Source organism: Lytechinus variegatus, chromosome 17, assembly GCF_018143015.1.
Source record: "Lytechinus variegatus isolate NC3 chromosome 17, Lvar_3.0, whole genome shotgun sequence".
NCBI classification, from domain to species: Eukaryota; Metazoa; Echinodermata; class Echinoidea; order Temnopleuroida; family Toxopneustidae; genus Lytechinus; species Lytechinus variegatus.
Genome location: NC_054756.1, coordinates 15297388 through 15319079, shown reverse-complemented (window position 1 = coordinate 15319079; position 21692 = coordinate 15297388).

Below are 21692 nucleotides of genomic sequence, written 5' to 3'. Positions count from 1 at the left end.
TTTGTTAATTCATGTTATTTATTTTAATAACAAGTCAATCTAACAATGAGAGCTTATACAGTGCGTATCAAAAAAAAGTTTACACTTTGAAAAAGCCATGGGAATTAACAAATATACAACATGTGGGTAATTTTTTCACATATAATTATGGGTTTGGGTCTCATCTATCCAATGACAGTAAAAATTTTGACAGAATGTTACACTTGAGTGAGCACTGTCCATTTTTGTAAAGCTGGCAGAAATCTGTTTGCGCAGAAATGCTTGTTTTCACGCTGTGTCAAGGGGAAAGGGCGAAATCAAACTTACCCTGCGAAGCATTTCTCATAAATTTCCCTAGCATTTTTAGCCAATTGACATAAAACGGATACATTCAAGCATTTTGTAACAATTTTGCCGCCCAAATTTGAAATTTCAACACTTAGTAAGCACAACCTTTACCCTTTTTGTGCCAGCTGGATCTGAGGACATAACTGAATCTGAACAAAAGTTTATATCAGACATCTCCAGCATTTTTCACTAAGTTTTTATCATTTAAAGTTGGTTTACATTTGATTTTTCATTTAATACTTGTTTCTCCACACTTTTCCCAAGCTTGGCAATGATTAACAAAATGAAAATCAAGCCTAAGCCATTTCATGTAAATCACATCTCAGTGTAAAGCAAATATCGTCACGATGGACTCGGTGTGTGGGGGAGTGGGATGGGGCGCAATGCACTCTTCGAAGTGTTTTGGGCAAGGAAATAAGTTTAAAAAGGTAAAGATATCTTCAAATCAATTTTACTAACTAATTTCCACGTGTTCTTCATGATTAAGGTCTACTTTTATTCGCATAACTATTTCAAATTTCTGCGCAAATCATTTTTCACCAACTTTTCAAAAGTAAGTGGTGCTCGCTCAAGCTGAAATATTTTTCGACAGTTATATCGTCATTTGCTTAAATGGATCTGTACCAATGCTAAAATGTGGAAAAATCGTCAGGATATTACAAATATATAATTATACAGGATTTTTTCTAAGTGTAAACTTTTTTATGATACGCACTGTATACTTTTTCAAATTACAGCATTTTAAAGGCTTATACACTGCAAAAACTCCGGTGTTGATTTAACACCAGCCCGGAATCTATATATGTGTCCACACCAGAGAAGTGTTAAACAACACCGGTTTTGGTATTAGTCTAACACCAGATAGGTGTTTAAACGACACCATTTAGTATTAAAACAGCATTGGTTTGATTCCAAAGCGGTGTCATTTCAAAACTTCTCAGGTGTGGACATTATATAGATTCCGGGCTGGTGTTAAATCAATACCAGAGTTTTTGCAGTGTAGTAACTTATGAGGTTTTCAAATTCAAGTATCGATGAAAATGCCTAGTTGAATCCTTTAAACCAAAGCATTGACTCGAAACCCAAAGAAATAACTGCCCATGCAGTTACTATAGTATTTAGGCACAATCTGACTTGGTCTGAAACGGTGGTTCATAAATGTCTTTTTCTACTTCTACTAAATCATCTGGTATTTTTATGATGTCCTCGTCGTCATCAAGATAACCGAGCTCTTGGAGTTTTTTAAGGATGTAATTAGCGACGGTCCGCTGGTCCTTCAAATCATCAACTCCTTTCGTGAATTCGGCTGCCATAGCTGAAATATAAAAGTAAAAAGAGAATTTATGTCCTAAGAAAAAACGACAACTGATGAAAGACGAATTGGTATGGCACTGGCCAGAGAGCTCGGGAGTGCTGGCACAACATTTGCTTCTGTCTTCAAGGACAAGTCCACTCCAACAAAAAAAAGGATTATAATAAAAAGAGAAAAATCCAACAAGCATAACAATGAAAGTTTCATCAAAATCGGATGTAAAAAAGACATCTTTTTATTATTTTGCTTAATTTCACTTATCAGTTTTATACACATCCCGATCGGTATGCAAATGAGGGAACTGATGACAGCACTCACTCACCATTTCCTTTCCTTTCTATATGAAATATAGGCTGTGAAACAAAGTTTCATTCCATCATTAGCATGTGGCATTGTCATTGTTATAACATTTCATGGTTCACTTAAGTTGGTCCTTAATGTAAAATTGGTAAAAACTGACATATTTTATAATTCAAACAATAATAAACAAAAGAAATGCTGAGTGATGGACATCATCGACTCTCTCATTTGCATGTCACCGAGTTGTGCATATAACTATTTTGTGAAAAATAAGCGAAACTTTAAAATGTCATAACTTTTTTTTTACATCCGATTTTGATGGAATTTTCAGCATTATGCTCGTTTGATCTTTCTTCATCTATTCAAATCAACATTTTTTTAGGTGGACTTGATCTTTAACATCTGACCGTTAAAAATAAAACCATAAAAAATAGTAATTATTACTGGCAGCTGGGACTTACAAACATTATGGACTGTTAAATTACGATGGGCTGTAAAAATACAAAAATACAAAAAAAATAAAAATGAGAAAAAGTAAAAAAAAATAAACAAAAAATAACATTCATTTAACATGAAAATCGCCATTAATTTACAAATACGAACACCATTGATACGATATAAATTAGATTCACTGCAATCAACGTAAAAACACGATCTTTCGTTGGTATTTTCTACAAACACGATTTTATCTTGTTCTACCTTAACTTGTAATTCCACGTTACATGTCATTGCATAAATACGTTTGGTTTGTTAAATCAATGTGTCGTTTGTTTTTAATAGGTAAATATTCTTTAAATTTGGGTGTCTGGAAAACGAAGACCGAAGACCGAAGACCGGGGACACATATCACACTCGTGTGAAAGCGTTTGTAGTTCACGCACGAAGTGTGTACAAAGCAGTGCAAAGTGTGTACACAACACGTGCGCGGGTTAGAATGGACTTTGGATCTTTCCCCCTACACATGTTCTCCCATTGACATAACGCATGTCCCCGGTCTTCGATCTTCGTTTTCCAGACCTGTTGTTGGGTGTCTGGAAAACGAAGACAGAAGACCGGGGCCATCGCATCCGTCTAGCTAAAAAAAACCATTATTATATTCAGATCAAATTCAGGAATATTCTGATATTGGATATGTAATGAATTATGATTGGTTAATGATTAATTGTATGGATATCGTAATGTGAATGATAATTGATTGAGCAATATATCGCGCTCAGCTCAGCTGGCATTAAAATTTTATACCATTGACATAACGCATGTCCCCGGTCTTCGATCTTCGTTTTCCAGACCTGTTGTTGGGTGTCTGGAAAACGAAGACAGAAGACCGGGGCCATCGCATCCGTCTAGCTAAAATAAACCATTATTATATTCAGATCAAATTCAGGAATATTCTGATATTGGATATGTAATGAATTATGATTGGTTAATGATTAATTGTATGGATATCGTAATGTGAATGATAATTGATTGAGCAATATATCGCGCTCAGCTGGCATTAAAATTTTATACCATTGACATAACGCATGTCCCCGGTCTTCGATCTTCGTTTTCCAGACCTGTTGTTGGGTGTCTGGAAAACGAAGACAGAAGACCGGGGCCATCGCATCCGTCTAGCTAAAATAAACCATTATTATATTCAGATCAAATTCAGGAATATTCTGATATTGGATATGTAGTCAGTTATGATTGGTTGATAAGTTAATGATTAATTGTATGGATATCGTTATCAGCTAGGGCATAATTAATACATAACAATTATAACGTACAATACACCTCATACTGCGCAATCACGTACAAGCAGTCTCAACTTAACTGCCGTTTGCAACTACCATTGACATTACGCGTGTCCCCGGTCTTCTGTCTTCGTTTTCCAGACACCCAACAACAGGTCTGGAAAACGAAGATCGAAGACCGGGGACATGCGTTATGTCAATGGTATAAAATTTTAATGCCAGCTGAGCTGAGCGCGATATATTGCTCAATCAATTATCATTCACATTACGATATCCATACAATTAATCATTAACCAATCATAATTCATTACATATCCAATATCAGAATATTCCTGAATTTGATCTGAATATAATAATGGTTTATTTTAGCTAGACGGATGCGATGGCCCGGTCTTCTGTCTTCGTTTTCCAGACACCCAACAACAGGTCTGGAAAACGAAGATCGAAGACCGGGGACATGCGTTATGTCAATGGTATAAAATTTTAATGCCAGCTGAGCTGAGCGCGATATATTGCTCAATCAATTATCATTCACATTACGATATCCATACAATTAATCATTAACCAATCATAATTCATTACATATCCAATATCAGAATATTCCTGAATTTGATCTGAATATAATAATGGTTTATTTTAGCTAGACGGATGCGATGGCCCGGTCTTCTGTCTTCGTTTTCCAGACACCCAACAACAGGTCTGGAAAACGAAGATCGAAGACCGGGGACATGCGTTATGTCAATGGTATAAAATTTTAATGCCGGCTGAGCTGAGCGCGATATATTGCTCAATCAATTATCATTCACATTACGATATCCATACAATTAATCATTAACCAATCATAATTCATTACATATCCAATATCAGAATATTCCTGAATTTGGTCTGAATATAATAATGGTTTATTTTAGCTAGACGGATGCGATGGCCCCGGTCTTCTGTCTTCGTTTTCCAGACACCCAACAACAGGTCTGGAAAACGAAGATCGAAGACCGGGGACATGCGTTATGTCAATGGTATAAAATTTTAATGCCAGCTGAGCTGAGCGCGATATATTGCTCAATCAATTATCATTCACATTACGATATCCATACAATTAATCATTAACCAATCATAATTCATTACATATCCAATATCAGAATATTCCTGAATTTGATCTGAATATAATAATGGTTTATTTTAGCTAGACGGATGCGATGGCCCCGGTCTTCTGTCTTCGTTTTCCAGACACCCAACAACAGGTCTGGAAAACGAAGATCGAAGACCGGGGACATGCGTTATGTCAATGGGAGAACATGTGTAGGGGGCAAGGTCGAAGTCCATTCTAACCCGCGCACGTGTTTTGTACACACTTTGCACTGCTTTGTACACGCTTCGTGCATGAACTACAAACGCTTTCACACGAGTGTGATACGTGTCCCCGGTCTTCGTTTTCCAGACACCCTTTAAATTTACGAATTTGGGGGTAAAATTAATAGTATTTTTAACAGTGTGCCCGGAAGGCAAAGGGTTAGAGCATGGACCTACGGATCTACTACCATGACTACTCTACACTGTTAAAAAAACCCTGATTTTACAGAAAAATAAAAGAAGATTTTGCAGAAAGCAATACCAGAATCATTCTTTAAATTCATGAAACAGGAATTTTTCTGCAATTTAACAGAACAGGTCTGTTAGAAAAAGGGGAAAAGAGTGTTTTATTTAAGGAAATTTGTAAGATTACACACACCAAATACCAATTTCCTGTAAGATTACGCAATCTGGTAAGATTACAGGTGTTCTCGAGACTCTGATGCAGGAACTTCTTTTAGTTTCAGGATAAATTTTCTAACAGTGTAGGTCCATGGTTAGAGTTAGGGTTCATTATAATATACACTCCAAAAACAGATAATAAAAGTTTATCCAATATTGGATAGAAAGGGAACATGCATGTTTGAAGGGTAATTTTTCTCCCAATATTGAGCAAAATGTATGTTTGAAGGGAAATTTCAACGCAAAATTGCGTAATATTTGCATAAAATTTGGTATCTTTTTACCCAACAAAATACATAACCCCATTTAACGCTATGATATAGTGTACTATAATAGCGTTCATAAATGCCTTATTTATTATTACTATTATCATCATTATTATTAATATTGGTTAAACTTTTAGAGTGTAGGTTTTTTTGGCTCAGAATAATGTAATAGAAAAGGATTGCGGTTTGTTCAGTTTTGGAGGCTAGGTTTTTTTTGGCTTAGTGCCAGGATTTTTTTCATCGGAGTATTTGTCGCCGGAGCAATAGTCATGGAACCGGCGCTGAAGCACCCCAAGATCTTTCAAGGGGTGCTACAGCACTATTTGAAATCAGGTTGACAAGCAACAGAAAAGAAAAACAGATTACTGCTCCCAACATGCCCAAATGATGGAGATTATATATATATATATATATTTATATATAGTGTGAAGGCAATTGGGTTTTGAAGGCAACACAATTCTTTCACATAATATTCAATAAAAAAGTTGCCAAAGCTGTTGTACATGTATAACTTCACGCATTTGTATACTTTCTCCCATACGTGTACTGTATCAAAGAATAGCTTTGATCCAGCTGAGGCATGGCGGCTTGTCATTGTTCAAAACCCAACTTCACCCGACAAAGGAAATTATAATTGGTATGGTGTGGAAAATCTGTCTATCTGACGGTCAATCGGATCGGGGCCGCCCTAGCCATTAACCCGTCTCTGTGGTCTAGTGGTTAAGGCACCGGCGTTCAAAGCTGGGGGCACGGGTTCGATTCCCGGCAGAGACATTTTTTCGGCATCACCAGTTTTTCCAAATGGGTAGATAGCTCTGGGGAACCTTGATTTAAGCTACGCCTACCTTTGTTCTCTTCATCCATTTCTTTCACACAATATTTAAAGAAAAGAGTTGCCAAAGGTGTTGTACATGTGTAACTTCACGCATTTATATATTATATATATGTATATATATTTATTCATTTATTTATTTATAAATGAAGGCAGTTGCCTTAAACAAAGACTCTTTTGGGGACTTCTTGAACGATTCAATTATTGTTGGGAGTTGTCTTTATATTGTGAGGGGGGGGGGTTTGTTCGGTTCTATCTCCGGTCTGTTGAAAAAAAAACGGCCAGCACCTCATTTAAAAATCATTTCCAGGACACTGCGTATTGGCATAGTATACAGGGAACAGACGAATGTAGAGAAGAGTTCTTCCCGAAATATTACAATGATAATCTCATGAAGATTTTAACGTGATCCAAATAAAATACGCTCTTGTTAAGGTTTTTTCCATGCCACTTTTAATTACCCAGAATAGATACCATCAGCATCATATTTCAAATCGATTTGTTCATTTACATATTATTATTAATAAACAGATATATAAAAAATGATATTAAAGAATAAAAAATGGAAATTGCATTTTACAGTAAAAATTCGTTCCCGAAAAAAACTATTAATGCCATTCTAGAGGTGAAACAGGTGGAGTAGATCCAAGAAAAACTAATCCAAAAATGAGTGAGTTAACCAGATATTAACAAATGAAATCGCAAATATGGGGGGGGGAATCTCTCCAGACCATTGACTAAACTGTACATCATCTTACCCAAGATCCAAATCTAAAATTTGTTTGATATTATCTTTATCATGCAAGGTGGCATCCAATGTACTCGGGGCTCCAGTCATTTCACACGCTGTGACTTAAAAAAGTGCATTTTTTATTGATCGAAAAACAGGGCTGATTAAAATTGAAATTCCCTTAAAGATAAAAGCCGAATTCTACTTTACCTTCATCGGCAGAGAGTTCGTCATTTCGCAACTCCACTTTGGAATAATCCTCATGGGCCAACACGCCGATCGCAACAGTTAGAAGCAAGGCAACGGGTAGTGCTGATCTAAAACACATGGTTTCGTAAGTGTTTCTCGCGTCGCTTTCAGAAACCTTCAAGAGAAACCAGTTTCAAATTGGAAGTGTTTTTCATGGACCATGTTGCGTATATAGAACCCATTTTTAAACAGGGGACAACTATTATTCTACCATCTTGTCACTGTGTAAAAGGCGATGACAATATATAGATGCTAACCCTAGTATTAAATCTCTACCAGAGATTTTGTGTTATAGGCCCATGGGTAGGTATAAGGAGATTATGTCTCCTTGGTATGTCCAAATAGGTTTTATGTAAGAGGTCCCAGGCCACAAATTTGGTGAGTGGAGATGATAAGGCATGTGTGCCCCTGATTGTGACGTGCCCCTCCCTTTTGTCAGAGTGGAGCATATCTTTTCTCTCCCGTGTTTTCCATCTTAAAAACTAATACGATATGGAACCTCTTTCTTTTTTTTTTACTTTTTTTTTGGGAGGGGGATTCAAAGAATTTTGAGAGAAATGAGTGAAGCACTGCATGACCTTCTTCCCCCTCAACAATAAAAAAAATCGGATCAGCCCATATCAAATAATAATGATTATGAAGAAGATGATGATGATAATTATATTAGATAAATATACCGCTTAATGCTTTGGGTTTCTAATCCCTTTACATTGTAATTATTGCTACCCAGGTCATCGGATCCTTGCATTGCCACTCAGAATGTATAAACTTTCTCCACTCCCTGGGGAGTGGATGAGTTTGGAAGTTTGAATGAGATTAAATGCACCGGGATTGCATTAACATGATCGTAAATACACCATGCACAATGACTACAGTAAATGAATAAATGCGAATACGTTATTGTAAGCAACAGTTGGAAAATATGGGGAAAATTACAAGATTTTCTCCTTACCTATATGAATTTGAGGAATGGTAGCATGTATCTATTACAGCCTGCTCTGGTATGAATGCTGTGAGTTTGTTCGACTTGCTTATCTTATATTGAAAGTTTCCATGTTCAAAATTCTCTACCAGCATCACGAACCATACGATTTCATTTCCTTTCCGGAGGATCAAGGTTAAAACTTGTGAAAATTGATTTTGTTTTTACCCCCCCCTCCACCTCTCTTGCTGTTCTTTTGAAACGCTCAGTTTGTATCATGTAAAAAGACAATCATGTAACAAGACAATGCACACACAACTACTCATCTTTTTTATCTCCCTCCTCTTCTCTTCTTATTCGTATATATATATATATTCCTTAAAAAAAGTTTGGAAATCTGACTTTGATCGATAATCTCTCCTCGGTTTTAGTAAATATCAATGTGTAATTAATAGCAATGTATAGATCATTTATTTCTCTTTAAGATGATTTCCTACATGATATGATTATGGTTCAGACGGAGGTGAAATGCGGGCAAGGTCAAAATTCAAAAAAGTGCAAAATGACACAATATTGAAAGTCACTGTTCTTTTTCCGTGGTGATGTGTGAGTTTCTCAGCGTTTTCTTTTGTTTTTATGCACCTTAACATCAACATTAACATGAAATCAAACATACCTCTGCATAAGCAAACACATAACAAACAAATATGCACATGACTGTATTTCAAACCTAGACTCAAACCATGTTATCTCACAGGCGCGTAGCCAGGGGGGGACGGTGGGGGCGGTCGCCCCCCAAAAAGTCCCCAAAAAGAAAAAAACGAAGGGAAAAAGAGAGGAGAAAAGGAAAAGGGAAGAAAGGTAGCTTTGTGTTTTTTTCCTTTTCATTCTTTTTTTTTCTCAAAAGAGAAACTCCTTCATTCTTTCTCTATATTTTTATATGAATTTTGCTTCCGCGCTGTGCGCGGTTGACAATTTTGAAGTTCTCCATTGTTTCCCCCACCCTTTCTCTTACCCTTTTTTCCACCTAAGCTATATGTGTTTCTTGCCAATTAAAGTTCAAATGTATATAGGGCATGGATTTAGAGTAAGGAAATTAGGCCGAAGTATATGAAGTTATCCTTTTTTTTATCTCGCAACTTCTGGTCGGCTCCGGGCGGGTAAAATCTTTATATCAGTTTCTGCCGTCACCTCCATAAAGTCAACTTCTCCCGCAGCTTTTCAGCTCATTAATAAACAACCATAATTTTTGGGAAACAGGTTCCTAATTTAAAAAGAGGAAGGGATAAAATTCGTGTCGTATTGAATAAAAAAGTACAATATTTTTTTTATCAAATTATATTAAATTTCATTTCATTTCCCTGCACATTCATCTCCTGTCCTGTTTTGCGCCCTCAGTTTCAAATTTTAATGACACGTGTCTTTGATTCAAAATGAAGCGCTTCAGGATAAGTCAAAGAAATTAGGCATCCTTGTTAATATAATTTCAATAAATCAGCGAAGTTTCAACTTTTTGCGCACTTTTTGTAATGAAGTTAAATAATTTTATAAAATCAATTGAATTAGAGCCGATGTGGTACAAGATACCTGCATTTGATGAAACGTCCGCCGTTTGAAATTTCAGAGTTTCATTGCTCTGAGCGGGAAGGAATATCTTCCTCCCGACAAATATATTTCTTTTCCTCTGTTTTGCGAGTTAAAGATATGTACTGTCGCTAAAATCTTTGTAATCAATTCTGATCTTTCCAAGAGAAGTATTCAATATATCTTTGAGAATACCCTTTTCTCGGGACCCTTTCAATGGAAAAAAATTGATAAAACGCTTTAGCTTCCGCACTTCGCGCGGGGTTCTTAGTATTTTAATTTCCCCCATTGTATTCCTTGTTTGTGCATTCACAATCACTTTTGAAAACAAGGTTCATGAAAACAAGGTTCAAAATCGCCAACTGAATTGGAGCTGATATAGGTACTAGAGACAAGAGAGATGGCTCCTTTTCATTTTAAATAATGAAACACCAAAAGCTTCGCGCTTCGCAAAGGGAGGGTGAAACTCCCCCTCCTTGCACCCACTCCCTAGGGAGCACGCTTCGCGCGCTCTGTAAGTGTTGGCACGCTTTGCGTGCATTTACCGCCCCCTCCAAAATGAAATCCTGGCTACGCGGTTGTTATCTCACAGAACCATCACTACATAAACCCCCATAAAACCACAACAAAAAATTTAAAAAATGGAGAAGGAGGGGCTTGATTTGAATGGATTTTCATCTCTATTAACACAAACAAAAGAATCATGTTCTGTATTGACCCTTCATAACTATTTTTTATGCTCGTTTTGCAGCTTTTGAATAAGACCTCATCCAACACATTTTTAATCCTGTTCTTTTCGTGATGGTATGATCATAAGAAACATGGTATCATTTTCAAGAGAATTAAATGATCTTTCGAATGACATCAAATACGCGTTGTGTTAAATTGGGAGTTGGGAGAATTTAATGGCCAAACTCAGATTTCCAAACTTATTTTTATCTGAAAATGCTTAGATTATTCCCCATTATACCCCACCAGACACTCTGACGAACTTCACATTCCACTTTACAGAACTTTAATGGCCAAAAGTACATTCCTATTCAACGGTCTTAAATTCTGGAACTCACTCGCTAATAATGTTAAAGACAGTGTCTCCTTGAATTCATTCAAACGTAAACTCAAACTTATCTTGCTTAATTCCTATAATTCTTCGCGACGGAAGTAACACTTCATTATCTTGATTATAATCCTTATATTTTTTCACTTTTATTTCATTTTTTCATCTATATTGTCCAGTCATATCTTTTGTTATTTCACCAGATCAAGCTGGTTCATGGTCAGCCCTTTCCCATTCTTAGTTTTACTCCTTTTTAAAAAATAGTTGTCTTGTACTGTCCTTTCTCTTGTTTTGTCTTGTCTTCTACGTCTTGTCATCCCCTCTCTCTGTTTTTTTTCTTCTGTCTTGCGCAACATATCCTTTACAACGAAGACCTCTTTGTGTGAAAAGCGTTGCATTTGTTCAGTAATTATGTTTCCGTCAATATGATTTCTTTTTCTCTTTTTCTTTCCTGTAATACATGCATGTACGCATAGTAAGTCGACTATAATTTCTTCTTTTCCAAGGGGGATCCACAATTTTACAAGCTTTGCTTTTTAGTGGATCCCCTCATTTCCATTTCCATTTCCATTTATGCTCTATATTATACTGTTGTTTTTTTACGAAGTAAGAATGCCCTTCTGTAAAATCGTATTTGATTTGTATTGTTTTATATTACTTTGTATTATGTTTTGAATGGAAATGAAATAAAAGAATTGAATTGAATTGAATTGAATATCTGAAGTTAAAAAAGAAAATCATATGCCTAAAAAGTTCAATATCTGCTCTTTTATTTAATACCTCAATCACAGAAAATGGTCAAGAAGTAAAAAAAAAGTTCTTTCCCCTCGAATCAATGCTTGTATTTCCATTATCTCGTTAAATAAACTTATTTTCACCGTTTTCCCACAGAAGCTATCGCGCGGCTAACAAAATAGACTGTGGGATGGTCGCTAAAATTGTGACTTTCCGTGGGGGCAGCAAATGCAACCACGGTTCTTGGACATGATAATATGTAAAATATTATGTTTGAATACATGCAACATGTTGCCATCGCTGAATTTTGCTCCTGAACTCAAAATTGAAATAATAATAAGCGAAATCGTACCATCGATTCGACTGGAAATTCCGCCTTCACCCCGTGTATTAAAGTCAAACAAAAGAGGGTTCAAATAAATTATGGCCAAAGCTCATCATTTTGGTAGCAAAGTGCATCATCAACATCGATTTTTAAGATACAGAACTAAGCAAATGAATCGCTTACAACAAACAGAAAAGTTGACACTTTTAAATAATTTTTTTTCAAATGTGTTACTGAAGGTAACATAATTTATCCAGGCGACAGGTTAACAAGTAAACATTATTTTTTTTCTGTCCTTCGGAATTCAATCAAGTTTTTATTTCCTGTCCTTGCTTTTCATATGGTCTGTGGCACAGCTTCATGAATATGTGATTTATTCTATTTATTTGTATTCATCATGCAGGCGCAGATTCAGGGGAATAGGGGGCATACGCCCCCTCCCTTTTGCAATATTTCTTCTTTTCTTTTTTTGGCTTGTCACAAAGTTCTATGGGAAAATGATCTCCGTGAGTGAAGTGATAACCTATTGTATTTTTGTTTTCTCTATTTTTTTTTTGATTTTTTTTTTAAAGAACGAAGTGTAGCTCGATCCCAACCCCTCTCTCTGGTAAATTTTTGATCCGCCCTAGTGGCAATGTTAGTGGAATGCAGGCGCGTATCCATGTTTTTGCACCCCGGGGGCCGACCTTATTTTGCCGCCCCTTTGAACTTTTCGGAAAATGGCGCCCCCACGCCAGGCAATAAGTGTCTTGTTGCATGTGCATGTCGATGTCCACTCGATGACCACTTTTTTAAATGTGTTCATTTAAGAAATATCCATGAATATGTTTTATTACCACTTTTTGGAAAAATAAATGCGACCAGAAAGCAAAGAATTTTAAGCACTGGGGTTTCAATTTAGTTTGAATTCTCATCAGAGAGGTAGGCCCTACTAAAATTATGTGTGCGGAAGCTGAAATTTCTTTACCAGGGGCGGATTCTGCTTTCGCCAATAGGGGGGGGGGGGGGTATTTTCATCAATTTGTTTCCACATCGGACATTGTAAACACTTTTTACAACCGTGGACATGATGGGTATAAGTATATCTAACAATTGATGCGAGCGCGAAACGCGAGCTGAAAAATTGATATTCTGACCTCATATTTGGAAAATCTATAGCCCTTTTGGTAAGCAATAACATGACATTCTATGCACATTTTTTAAACATGAATAGGATGGGTATATATCTGTATCTAAACAATTGTTTGTTTTGTTTGTTTGTTTGCATTTATTTCTGCGTCCAAAAACACAATACAAAATTATTTATAATTACAATATACAAAATAATTCACAATATAAATAATGTGGTCATATTACAAAATGAATACAAATAAGGATGTGAGTATGAATTAATCTTTTATAAATGTAAACATATATATATATATATATATGTATAATGTAATAAATGAACGCAGGAGACCGCCATCGTGAGCGGTTAGGCTTAAATTGATGGCGGCCTCATAAAAGATTCGTGACTAAGATTGATATTTACTGGCCAAGTGTGTGAATTGCAAGTGCAGGTGCTGGTGCTGTGTATAGCAGTTGAGTAAAATCAGAATATTAAATAGCGAATGTCGATATTTGAGTGAATGTTTTAATTTGGAGCGTGGGGTTGATAAGATTGAATGATAGTTTTCTTTTGAGTGGCTTTTAATGAGTATATGGTTGAACAGGTTTTAATATTATTTGGAAGACCATTCCAAATGTCAGGACCATGATGTAAAATTGATTTAGAGGCAATTAACAGTCTGGGGGTTAGAGAGATGAAAGTTTCCGGATAATGCGCTTTGGGTAAGTATGGACAGACCTATTAAATTTGAACATGTTATCAAAAGACGAAGGGAGCAGATGTGAGCGCGAAGCGCCCGCTGAAATTTTGTGACATTCTGTCTTAAAATTTGGACATTCTAAGTATTATTGGTGATCGTGAAGAGGATGTGTATCCAACAAATACCTTTATGCGAGCGCAAAACGCTAGCTTAAAATTTTTGATATTCCAACTCAAATTTGGAATTTCTAAACACATTTTGTAACAAGAAAAGGATGGGCATCTAGTTGGAGCGTTGTGGCCCAGTGGATTAGTCTTTGGACTTCGAAACAGAGTGTCGTGGGTTCGAATCCCACCCATGGCGTAATTTCCTTCAGCAAGAAATTTATCCACATTGTGCTGCAATCGACCCAGGTGAGGTGAATGGTTACCCGGTAGGATTTATTCCTTCAAAGTTTGAGCACCTATTAATATGGCGGCTTAGCTACAGCCGGGGTAATAATATGATACCAAGTATCAAAGCGCAGTTGAGTATATGCACATAGTAACTGCGCTATTTAAATGGACATATTATTATTATTATTTAAACAATTAAGCGAGCGCGAAGCGCTAGCTGAAAAAAAAATTATATTCTGACTTAAAATTTTGACATTCTAAGCACTTTCTGTAATCATGAACAAGGTGGTAATCTAACAAAACATTATTTCAATCAGGGTCAGTGCCTGCAGACCAGTGGCGTACCTAGTGATTTTCCGAGGGTGGGGGCAAATATGTCCGCCAAAAAAGTTGACAAGCAAAAAAAAAGGTCTTAAAAAAAGGGTCTTCAACCGCAAGTAAAAGACATTTTGCACCAGAAAAAAGAAATTGACAAACTCGTGACTTGTAGTCATCGGGGGGGGGGGGGGGGCAGGGATACATCCCTTGCATGAGTTGTGACTCGTCAGGGGGGGCAGTCTACCCACCCCCTCCCCTCTTAGGTACGCTAGTGCTGCAGACTAAGTGGAGGGGGAGGGGAGAGATAGCGAGAGAGATGGTTAGAAAAGCGTAAGTATGATTGTCTATGTCGAAAGGGGGAGACAGGGAAGAGAAAGCGAGAGTGCATGTGGGTCTCAGCCCCCCCCCCCCCGCCTTCACTTTCTATCACCCCCTCCCTCCCTCCCTCTCTTCTCTCTCTCTCCCTCTCCCCCTCTTTCCATCGCAATCACTCACTGTCACTAGTCTGCAGCTGTGGAAACCCTTCACTCGAGTAAAGGGTCTGAATTGCAGCCTATACTCATGCCTTGTGTATTGAAGGCCCCCCAAACAGCAAACTTTGTATGTGCTAGTCTTTGCTTGGAGACACCCTTGTTGATCAAAGTTTCAATCACGGTCTGTGCCTGCAGACTGCATTGTCACTGTCAGACACACTTATTTTCGACACTCTCATCCAACATGCACCCACTCACACGCACGCACACACCCCCCCCCCCTCTCTCTCATATAAAATTCACATTTTCACGATCCCTTACAATGAACGGATGAAGAAATACTAATGTGCGATTATTGTAATATTTCAATTATAATTCCCATATTTATACCAAAATGACATTTTAGCATGGTAATACATGTACATAGTCAGATAGTGGTTGAGAAGTTTACTTTACACAAATTTGTGGAACATGGTAAATTTTTACCATTTATCCTATTGTTGGTCACATTCCTATACCAACAATCGAGCAGATGTTGACTAAATCATTTCTTGTAGTTTATTTATTCATATTATTTATTTTGATAACAAGTCAATTTGACAATGAGAGTTTACTTTTTTAAATTACAGCATTTTAAAGGCTTAGTAACTTGTAAGTTTTTCAAATTCGTCTAGGTATTGATGAAAATGCCTGTAGTTGAATCATTTAAACCAAACTTTTGGCTCGAAACCCAAATAAGTAACTGCCCATGCAGTTATTATGGTATTTTATAGGCACACACTTTTTCGGTAAAAGGTACTTCATTCATTTCATTGTTTATTTTTTCGAAATCATGAGGTATTTTTACGATGTCCTCGTTGTCATCAAGATAGCCTAGCTCCCGTAGCTTACTAAGGGCGAAATCGGTGATGATCCGCTGTTCCTTTAAAACATTAACTCGGTAAGTGAACATGGATGCTTGTCCTGAAATAAAATCATAGGAGAAGTATAAAGAGAATTGATATCGTATGGGGGGGGGGGGGAAGCGACAACTGATAAAAGACGCATGACACTGGGATGTCGAAGAGATGACACGACATTATTGCTCCTGTAGTCAGCGGCGTATAGGATTTTCCAATAGGGGGGCAAATTTTTTGGAGGACATTTCGTCCGCGAAAAAATTTAACAAGCAAAAAAAGAAAAGGGGGAGTCTTCAACCACAAATAAAGGAGATAAAAAAAACTAGGTCTTCGAGTTCAAAAGAGGGTCCAAAAGGCCTGTTTTTATTGCATTTTTACATTTCAAATGATTAATTTCAACTCGTCGGGGGGCGCAGGGGTACGTCGCCTGGATGAGTTGTGACTTGTCAGGGGGCAGCTAGTCTCCCCCCCCCTTAGGTACGCTAGTGCCTGTAGTAATATCTCAGTAGGCAAATAATTAGAGCATGGACCTACTACTCTAGCTCCGTGGTTATAGTTAGTGTTCTGATACACTCTAAAAACAGAGAGTAAAAGTTTACCCCAAAGTGGGTAGAAAGGGACCCGGGAAAGGGAACATGCATGTTTGCTGCATGGGTAATTTTCCCCTCAATATTGGGCAAAATGCATGTTTGAAGGGTAGATTTCAACGCAACAAAATATAATTTACAAAATATTTGGTATCTTTTTACCCAACAAACATGAATGTTCCATTTTACCCAATATTGGGTACACTTTTTAGAGTGTAAGTTTTAGGCTCAGAACAGAGTAAAAGAAAAGGATCAGGGTTTATTCAGCTTTGGCGGCTATGTTTTCATTATGTTTGGCTTAACTCGAGGATTTTCTTCATTGGAGCATTTGTCGCCGGAGCAATAGTCATGGAACCGCTGAAGCACCCCAAGATATTTCAGGGCCTGCAGCATAATTTGAAATCGGGTTGACAAGCAACAAAAAAAAGGGGGGTGGTAATGTTAACAAATGGATCGCCTCTGGCAGTCTCACCTGCATCGCGCGATTTAATATAGCAGCAGTGCTGACTTTGAAGACTACTATTAAATAATTATTCACAAAAACACCATTCATATATATTGATACAATACGTTCATTGACAATAAATGACATTTGACCTTGATCATGCGATCTTAGACTTGTCAGTGATACTCGATTACCACTATATCGACATCGATATATCGACTATATCTATACAATTTGAAAGTTATGACAGCAATCTAATAATTACCTCCAAAATGGCCAAAGTTCAATGACCTTAAATGACCTTTGAGTTTGATCATGTGACCTCAAACTCAAATGAGATGTTTAGTGATACTTGATAACTCCTATGTCCAATTTTCATGAATGAGATCCATAAAATTTCAAAGTTATGATGGCAATTCAACAGATACCCCCAACATGGCCAAAGTTCATCGACCTTTGACCTTGGTCATGTGACCTGAAACTCGCACAGGAAGTTCAGTGATACTTGATTACTCTAATGTCCGAGTTTCATGAATCAGATCTATAAAATTTTAAAGTTATGATAATTCAACAAATACCTCAACTTGGCCAAAATTCGTTGACCCTAAATGACCTTTAACCTTGATCATGTGACTTGAATCTCGCACAGAATGTTCAGTGATACTTAATCACTCTTCTGTCCAAGTTTCATGAATCAGATCCATAAACTTTCAACGTTATGAAGGTAATTCAACAGATAACCCCATGTGACCTGAAACTCAGGCAGGATCTTCAGTAATACTGGTGCTTGATTAACCTTATGTCCATGTTTCATGAACTAGGTCTACATATTTTTTAAGTTATGATGACATTTCATAAACTTAACCTAATAGGTTACGATTTTGATGTTGATTCCCCAACATGGTCTAAGTTCATTGACCTTTAATAACTTTGACCTTAATCCTGTGACCTGAAACTCAAGCAGAATCTTCAGTAATACTTGTTTAAACTAATGTCCAAGTTTCATGAACTAGGTTCATATACTTTCTAAGTATTGCTGTCATTTCAAAAACTTAACCTTTGGTTAAGATTTGGTGTTGACGCCGCCGTCGGAAATGCGGCACGCACAGTCTCTCACTCTGCTTCGCAGGTGAGACAAAAATGATGGAGATTAGGAAGAAATGTATGATTTTTCTTTTTTTATTGTCAATTTATCTAACGACAACAACCCCGGCCAAAAAATAATACCCAATATTTATAGCGTGCTTTTCCCAAATGACCTAAAGCACTCGCAATCTCATCTAATGCATGCATGAACAAATACACAATGACAAACATAATATATAAATGAAGGCAGTTGCCTAAAACACAAAAGTTTTTAGGGAATTTTTGAGTGATTCAAAAAAAATTCCCCCTTCTACAGGGTTCTTTATTAAAAAAAAACACAATTACACTATATAAATAAACATTTACAATTTTTTCAGACAAACAGTAAATAAACATGGTGTATACGCATAGTTCCTAATACATAGACATAATATAGTCAAACTGACTTATCATACAATCATTGAGTTGTCACAGCCAAAGCAAATCATTTAAAGATCGTCTTATCCATGAAAACTTCAGAGATTTAGCATGTATGAAAATATCTATCATTTTAACCCCGCCTTTATCATACAGTCGACACATTTGCCTTCTGCTCATTTTACTTATCAGATTTATTTCCCCATATAAATGCATAAAATAAACGATTCATGATTTTCATTATTGCCTGACTTGGTTCGAGAAGTGAAAGCAATAAATAATTCAGTTTCGGTACCAACAAAGATTTTACTACAGTAATTCTTTCCAGAACGGTAAAAGTTCTTTTAGACCATGAGACAATTTGACGTTTCATTTCTTTATTTTTTTTAAAGTATAGTTATGGTCGACCATTTCTACTAGATTAACAGAGAAGTCTATACCCAAGTACCTAGAGTATAGAGTATTCCTCTGATATCCAATTTAATTTATGCTCAGGAAGAAGTTGCTTTTTACATAATCTATTTTTCCCTATCCATAAGTTTTTGATATATTGACCTTGAGGCCCGACATTTTTTTAAAATGACCTAATTTTTCCAGTGCACCTAGTAAATCTTCTTTTGAACCGTTAAGTGTAAAAATTTTGCCGTCAGCGTATTGTTGTAGTTTACTATATTTTCCTTCTACATGTAAACCGATAATACATTAGCTTAGCCGGGTAATATAGGAGCGCCTTGAGCACCTAACAAGGTGGATATGTGCGCAATAATACTCTATATTATTATTATTATTATTTTCATTGGATATTTCATCTTGTCCAGTAAACACTTCCTTTCCTTTTTCTTATGTTATTACATGAAATCATAATTGTTTAATTTTTACATAAAATTGTGTCTCCTTTATAATGAAATAATGAATATCTCATGCACTTAATCAGTAACCAATCCATTTTTTCAGTTCTTGGTAGAAAAAATATGAATAAACCTAATTTAATATAAGAAAAAAAGGAACAAGTGGGGATATGGCATCATCAATCTTCTCATTGAATATTCATGAATACATACCAAGAACTGTTTCACCGGAATAATACAAAATCTTTAAAATGACATATAACTTTGTTACTCCTTGTCCAATTTTGATCAAATTTTCAGTGTTTTTTTTCTTTCTTTCTTTATCTGTTTAAACCGGAATATTCTCAGCCCGGAGCATCCCTTTAACATGTTTAAGTGATATAAAACAAGATCCAACTCTAAAGTTTGTTTTCAATTGATCATGCATGATGATACCCAACGTATACGTATTTTTTCCTCCTTAAACATGTTAAAGCATGTTTTACTGGCTTCAGTAATTTCATATAGGCCTACTGTGACTTTATCAAAGTGATTTTTTTATGACTGATAGAAAAAGGGCTAAATAAAGTTTTAATCCCCTATTTAGAAATAAACTCAGAATATGATTTACCATCACTCGTGGCATTTGGTTCATTATTTTGCAACTCCACGTAGCCGTAGGAATAACTGAAACCAGTGGCACCCCCATGCGCCAACAAGGTAGTCAGTATCGCAATAGTTAGTGGCAAGGCAACGGGTACTGTTGATCTATAACACATGGTGTAGGTGCTTCTCGTCGCTTCCAAAAACCTTCAAAAGAGAACCAGTTCCAAATTGAAAGTGTTTTTCACGGGCCATATTGCATGGAACTTTTTTTTAATAGGAGACAACTACATGTATTCTCTTACCATTTTGTCACTGTGTTAATGTGGATGACAAAATAGATTCTAGACTTTGACGGGATTTAATCTCTAGCAGTCTTCACCAGATGTTTTGTGTAATAGGTCCATGGGTATAGGCCTAAATAGGCTATAAATCCTATACCACTCACTTGGAGAGTGAAGATGGGCCATGTGGGCCCTGATTGTATTGACGTGCCCCTCCCTTTTGTCAGAGTGGGGGCGTATCTTTTCTCCCCCGTATTTTCCATCTTGAAGGACAAGTCCATCCCAACGAAAAGTTGATTTGAATAAAAAGAGAAAAATCCATTAAGCATCACACTGAAAATTTCATCAAAATCGGATGTAAAATAAGAAAGTTATGACATTTTAAACTTTCGCTTAATTTCACAAAACAGTTAAATGCCAACACCAGTTGGTATGCAAAATAATGAGGGAATTGATGACATCACTTTTGTATTTTATTGTATGGAATGTGAAATATTCAAATTTTCTCCCCATTTTCCTCTGAAGCATAGTATAATTTCTCATGAAAATGTGGTATTACTATTATTATAACATTGTATGGTTCAGTTAAGTTGGTCCATGTTGTCAAATTGGTAGAAAGTGAAATATTGTACCATTCAAACAATAAAAAAACAAAAGAAATAGTGAGTGAGGGACATCATCAATTCTCTCATTTGCACGTGACTATATTGTGCATAATGACTGCATGTTGAAAATAAGCGAAACTTCGTAATGTCATAACTTTCTTATTTTACATTTGATTTTGATGACATTTTCAGCGTTTTGCTAGTTTTATTTTTCTCTATTTATTCAAATTAACAATTTTCTGAGGTGGACTTGACCGTTAAAGACTCTCTTATATGAATTGTCTATACTACGAGGGGGGGGGGTCAAAAAATTAGCGAAAAATAAGCGACCCATTGAATGTCCTCCTTCCCCCTCAACAATAGAAAACTTTGATCAGCCCCTGCATATGTAATGATGATAATGACGATGGTGAAAAATAATAATAATGCTGATGATGATAGTAATAATAATGATGATTATATTAATAATGATAATAATAACAATAATAATATTCATAATAATAACAATAATACTAATAATTACAATAATAATTACGATAAAAATGATAATAAAATAACGAATAAAAATAAAATCAATAGTAATAGATACAGTTAAATATACCGCTTTCTAATCCCTTTACATTGTAATTATTGCTATCCCGTCGTCGGATCCTCGCATTGCCACTTAGAATGTATAAACTTTCTCCACTCCCTGGGAGTGGATGAGTTTGGAAGTTTGAATGAGATTAAATGCATCGGGATCGCATTAACATGATCGTAACACCATGCACAATGACTACAGCTCGTGAATAAATGCGAATACGTTATTGTAAGCAACAGTT